Genomic DNA, 6740 nt, shown 5'->3' on the forward strand with positions numbered 1-6740 from the left:
TCTATGGAAGGGAGATGGTTTCAGAAAGCAGAAATCAGGGACATAGAACCCTTACAGTATTAATACTAGGATCCTCAACTAGAGAAATTTTCATAGGGAAAAAACCCTTTTAAGAACACATAATGGTGAATTTGGATTTCCAAAGACTATTAGGTTGGAATTTTCATCCTCAGATGTTCTTTTAAAATGCTTAGTTATCCCAGACATTCTTTGTCTTTACAGAATTCCTTGGACTAACCTACGTATTTTCCCCTTAGAAATTCACCCAACTCTTTCAGCATGTAAAGTTAGGGTTATGCTGTCATGATGGTTTCGGATTGGTCCGCTCTATGGAATTAGGTAAAATTCTCCTGGAATATGTGGCCTCTGGGAGTGGCTTCAGGAAACTGTGGAATGAATGAGGCTTAAATGAGATAATGGGAGTAAAAGCCACAGACAAGTGTAAAATTCCATGAAAATATAAGGAGCACAATATTGTGAGTTGGCTCTTCTCCATTGTGGTAGGGCAGGTGCTAAGAAGCATTGCAATGTGCTCTGGCTCTTATAGAGCTTTTACTTGCCGTGTTTCCTCTTTGTTCTACTCTAATCCTAATTGGACAAGTTAGACAAATTGCTAAACTTTGAACCATGTTTTTCTTTTTGCTACAGAGATTATTTTACTACTAATGTCTATAATACCCTCTCCATGTTGCTTCTGACCCCTTTTCCACTCTCATAGACCGTTCTGGAAGGGTGTATCTTAGAAGCTGGTAAAAGTTATCATCTTCCTGTGACCTCCAAGATGTGAGGACTAGGACATCCATCTATGGCAGTTCTGTCTTGGACAGAGTTGATGAAGAGATAGCTATTATTAGCTTTTGACCAAATTCCCTTGAATCAATGTAAGGCTTCCCTTAGCCAGTGTTAAGCTGCTGGAGCCCTCCTGGCCTACACCCCATGCCTCTCACATTGGCAGCAGTAGCCTGGGGTAGAGGAGGAATATAGGGTATGGGCACTGTTTCTTCTTTCCCTGGAGAAAGGGTAACCAAGGAAGGTTGAAGTGTCCTTGGGTACACTGCCAAAGCTTGCCTCTCTTTCAAGCATGGGGCTAGGAGAAGGGAACTGAACTCATTGGGTGACACCCCGAGGTCAGACTAACCCACCAAATCCTCCTTCCTGAGTGAATGTGATGTTTTCACTGGGACCAATGTAGGGAGAGTACTTCCGTGATAGCAGTGCACTCAGTAGCTTCTAATTCAGCCAAGCCAAACCTTTGACATAAATCATCCCTTGCCCATTTGCTTTTTACCCAAAGTCATCAGATTCTTACCTGAAATTATGCAAAGGAACTTTTAGAGGAGCCCTGTGAAACAAGTTTCTTGTCTCTCGTTTCCTTCCCCTTCCCCCTCTGCAATCCTCATTGTTCAGTAAGGGATTACTGAGCAAACCAGAAACCTCTCTTTCACTCAGCAAAGAAATTTAGCAATCTCTGAGGCTGTGTCACCTTGCCAGCAGAAACATTGAATGGTAATAGTGCTGAGAGTCAACACTAATAGCCGACACCAAATTAAACTGCCAGACTCAGTGTGATGTAGCTCTGTCACCTCTTGACACTTCTGATGTGAGTACAGGGGCTTCTGCAGGAAATTCATCAGCTGTAGTTCATGACGCATCATCTTTACATATCTGTCCATCTACATTTGTCAGCAACAGGCAAGCCTCAAATGACTTCAGTGATTGGTATATAGATTGCACTATGGCCAGACATAGTAAACAGGGTTTTAACTCTTAGAGCTCCTTCAGCTTTGCCTTCCTCACTGACAACGCCTGGTTACTGGTGTTGCCACTCTCCTTGTGTTTTGGGTGGTGATTGACAAAGGCTGAGTAAGAAGGTCTCCTTTCTTTTTTCCTATGAATCAGTATCTCAAATGCATCCCTTCCTTCCAGGTTAGCTATTCTGCTAATGCACATTCTCTCTGATGTGTATTTCTAGAATTTCATCTGAAAATGTGTATTTGCTCATTCATTGCTCTGAAGTGGAAGGTTCATCTTGCTAATTAAACTTGTTTGCCTTTGATTTTTTTCATGCCTTCCAGGCAAATTATTTTAGTATAGTGATAGCTGTTAATATGCCAAGAATCAGGGGCTTGCTGATTTTAAAAGTATTTTCAGACCCTTAAAATTTTCCCTGGTCATTACTATCTGAGATATTTATTTCGTACATTTGTCAACACCCTCATGCCCATATACGCTCCAGACGTAAGTCTAAGTAGCTTTCCAGGGAGTTCAGATGTATTGTTCCCTCCCCAGCTCCCGCCGCCATGCATGTTTTCCTAATGTGATTTCAGAAAGAATAGTTTCAAATATATAAATAGTTGTTGGGACATGGAAGTCTGTTTTTGGTATTACGTTAAAAATTCCATTTTAATTTTTTGGGGAAGTTTATTGCAATGATACCAGATTTTGGTATCCTCTTACAATGTCTATTTATGGGAGTGTTCATTGCCATGATACCGTTCTCCATATGTATTTCTGTGTAATGAAGTTTGTACTTGTTCACAAACCATATATGGGTGTCTGTTTTTTGTTGTTAAGGAGACTTAGTTTTTCAGTAGTAAAGATGGTACTTTCTGGTTTTCAGTTTTTTGATAGAAATCACTTGATGCTATCACCTTAGTGATTGGGAAATGTTGGTGCATGAGGGCCATTCTCAGGCCATGCAGAGTGCTGCCCCTCAGGTTGCAAGATTTATCTGGCACTTGTTCTTACTTGGGGTACCCAGTTACTTCCTTGAATTCTGGGTCATTGATGGGGTTCATAGTGTGTTTGAAGATATCTCTGTGAGACATCTCTGGTGGCCATGGTCAGTTATGAGGCTTGTCGAGGGTGGTAGGGATAAGAGAGTGTAGCAGGGGTAGGCCTAATGTGCTAACTGAAGATGGCAATCGATCCCACAATGGGCTTTCTAAGGCAGGTGAAATGCCTGTTCAAATTGCTTAAAATAGTCAGAATTTAGCTTTAAAATAATTTGGGGTGGATGCATGGATAGAATTGGCCATGGTGAGTAGAGGTGAAATAAGATTTTCTAGGTGTTGATAGTTATAGTGTTGAAGTGGGAAGGTGGATACATGGGGTTCATCAAACAATTCTCTCTTTTGTACATGTTTAAAAATCTGCATAATACAGTTTATGGCCATGTTACCCTGCACAAGCCTGATCCTGTCTGATCTCAGAAGCTAAGCAGGGTTGGGCCTGGTTAGTACTTGGATGGGAGACCACCTAGGAAGACCAGGTGCTGTAGGTGTAAAAACTAAAAGAAATAAGGGATTGTAAGCTGACAAGGTCTTTGTAATCTGCGAGGTCAACCAAGGGTTGCTTTGCCTAAAAATCTGCATAATATAACGTAAAAAATGATATTGAATTCTTTGAAATATTAGATTATGGCTCTGTGAATTGAAATGATACTGGAATTGACTATTTTTAGTAGGTAAATTCATATCAGGTATCTTTAATGCTAATTTTACTTGGATCTCAAAAAAGATTCAATGTGGCCACTGTTTTCTTAATACCTTTTGGACTTCTTTCATTTCACAAAATCATTGGTTTTAGTGTTAGACTTAAGCTCCACACTGCCTAAGGGAAGCCTGATATTTGATGTACTTACCTAGGGTATTGTCTGGCTTTTCAAGAAAATAAGGCTTCCTCCTCCTCACCCTTTCACCCTGGAATTCTCCTGACAATTGTGGCTGTGGTCAAGGGGCTGGCTGAGAAGGGAGGCAGTGCTCACAAGACTGTGTCGACATGAATCATGCTTTTACACATGTATCATCCCATTTGAGTTTTATTCCTGTTCTTCAGAATGCTCTCTCCATTCAAAATGCAGAAAACCCATTACTTTTAATAAAGCTGGTCTATACATCAAGGCAGATAATGTCATGTAAAGGCATATGGCATAACAGTAAGATTAAATATATAACACTGCAAATTCCATATAGGTTTCATGAATTAACAAATATTAAGGAGAGCATGCTTAGGATAAATTCACAGAACAGAAACCTTGACTGATTAACGTGCAGACCTATAATCTAATACAGCCAAAATCAGGAATAGATTCCTGCTTCCCCAGAACCATTGTGGTGAGGTCAAGACCTAGTGTATTGAAGCCAGAATGAAAGAAAACAGTGAAGGAAATGGTGGTAGGAAATGCTTCAAATCTATCTTATAATTCATATCTTGGAAACATTTGAAAGAGAGCGCTTGGAGAGATTTTTGTAAAATGATGGACATCTCAGCTATGAGACAGTTGTGAGAATCCCCATTAATATGGGATGGCTCTGCTTGAAGCTACATTTGAGATGCATATGAAACATGGAGATGGTTAGAATAAGTCATGGGGTAAAAACAAATTGAGACCGGCCACTCAAGGCTATCTTTCAGAGACTGTGACTTGAAGTGGCTGAGATAAACACTTAGCTCACTCAACTGGGGATTATAATGGGAGTGCTGACAACCCTCACTAATTAGGATGCTCTCAGGCAGCTCTGTAATAGCTGCGGGGAGCTGCTGTCAGTAAACAGTGTTATATTCCGGGGGGTCATTGCATCGGGGCCACTCTCTTTGCACCACAGAGACTTCACTTGCCTTGCTCCTAGCAGTCATCTTGCTTCCAGCTCTTCCTCTAACACCCCAAGGATCTCAGTGCCCTTCTCTAAGAGACACAAAGGATTCTGAGCTTACCCCGCAGTTTCTTTCTTCCTTAGGCAGTGGGCGGGGGGGTGGTGGTGGGGGGTGAAAGATGACACCTGCAAACACACAAACTAATTATAACTCTATTTAGTTCCTGTGGGTGAATCTCTCTATCCATCCCCTTTGCCCTTTTCCACATTTAATTCCTATTTGGTGAAGAGGGAAGGATTATTTCTGGAAACCAGCCTTTCTCCTCCAGCTCTCTTCCAGCCGCCAACCGCCAAACACAGGCAAGTCATCCTGTGGTAATTAACAATCTCATCTTGAGGAGTACATTTTATGGTACTCTTGGTCAGGTAAATTCTAAATTAGCTCAGTTAAAATGGGTCATAAGACAAGATGCTGCCATCCCTATTAACACCTGGACCTCCGCCAATGTACCATACTATTTCGGGAGCTGCGCTTCTGGCAAGAGGACTCATTACCCAGAGATTATGTACAGGAGTGATGTAGAGAACACGCAGTAATGGCGGCCTTCTCTCCTCTTGGCTTTACTCTCAAGTTCTGGGGTGATAAATAAAGGGTTAGAAAGGACCGATTGTGAGGAGGGCTGAATATGGGATGCTGAGGGAGTGCTCAGGGACCTGTCACTGAGGTCACTGTCCCTGCCGTCACCCAAGAATGCTGGGGAAAGACTGATGCCAGGTTCACCCTTGGGATTTCCAATGTCCTGAAGAGGATAGAAGGGCTTTCCAGCCATGGCCAAGAGTGGTTTGACTGCCTCAGGCCATGCATATAGAGTAAAATCGAGGGGAGAGAAGCTTGCGGCTTCAGTCCCTTCTCAGGCAACATATCTGGATGACCTTGAGCAAGTCACTTTCTTCTTTCTGGTCCTGTTTCTTCCCCATATCAATTGAAGAGGTTGGGTAATAGGACGCCTGAGGTTCTTCCTGTCTCCAATATCTTGTAACTCTGGAATTGCCTGCAAACCAGTGGAGTTTTCCCAGAGTGTTCATCGCACTGTCTGTAGAAAATTATGGGCTGTGTTAGTCCAGCTTGGGTGCCCTCCTTAGGGTGATGTTTAAGGCATGGTTGCCTCTGGTTCTGAAAATATATCTTTCTAAGATTTTTACTGGAAATCACTTTTGGTGTTCTGAGCTCAGAGGGAGCAAAGAATTCAGCACAAAATAATCCACTGTATTTTGAAGGCAAAGAGAAGAATACAACTTTAAAAAGATATGCAAACATGCATTTTTCAAAGGACCTATGATATGCCAAAGCAGTTTGTGTGTGTACTGTGGGGAGGGGTCGGGGAAAGCTTACTGCCATGAAAAGATACTCTTTCTGCTCTTCAGCAGCTTGCAGTCTAAGGAAGACCAATGTGGGCTCAAAGAATTCAAAAGAATAAGAAGAAATAGGGAGGGTTGAGTTTGAGCTGAAGTAGCCAGTAGGAAAATTTGAAATTGGAATGAGAGTGGAGGAACAACTTTTAATAGCATAGTGGTGTTAGTTAGTGTCTTACCTAGATCTGGGATGGGGGACATTTGGTGGCCCTTGACTCTGGGGCACTGGTATCACTAAGGATTCCACAGCTTTACTTCTTCTGAGTATAATTTATTAAGCAAGGGAGTACAAAAAATGTAATTTCAAGCCTCCTAGACTCTGATACATAGCTGAGGAATGGGAGAATATCTGTAGGAGGGGGATTGAAATGGTGTTTCAAGTGATAAAGAGCTTGAATTGGATCCACAGAGCAGAGAATCTACTTTGGCGCATTAAAGTGTGGGCTGGTATGCTTGTGACAAAGAACTTTGTCAGCAGTCAGAAGGTATGGTGGAGGAGATGGTCATCGACACAAAAGTTCAATAAAATGATGGCAACAGCTCAGATCACAGAACAAGAGATATGCAAAACTGAAATTTTGAAGTCAAGAGATAAAAAATTTCATCCATATTGAAATGTGTGCAATGTATCTGAAAATAATCATGTACAGATGTCAAGATTCACAGTTAACTTAAGAAGAAAAAGAACTACTATACTGAATTTTTATTATATGCCAAGCGTGTTTTACTTAC

The 6740-nt window shown here is 41.6% G+C and overlaps 1 pseudogene; it reads left to right on the top strand.

Annotated features, from left to right (window-relative positions):
* Positions 1-3164: 3164 nt before the first annotated feature.
* Positions 3165-3283, top strand: LOC111736465 (annotated as a pseudogene).
* The last annotated feature ends 3457 nt before the right edge of the window (positions 3284-6740 follow it).

Source organism: Pteropus vampyrus, unplaced genomic scaffold, assembly GCF_000151845.1.
Source record: "Pteropus vampyrus isolate Shadow unplaced genomic scaffold, Pvam_2.0 Scaffold19, whole genome shotgun sequence".
Classification (NCBI taxonomy): domain Eukaryota; kingdom Metazoa; phylum Chordata; class Mammalia; order Chiroptera; family Pteropodidae; genus Pteropus; species Pteropus vampyrus.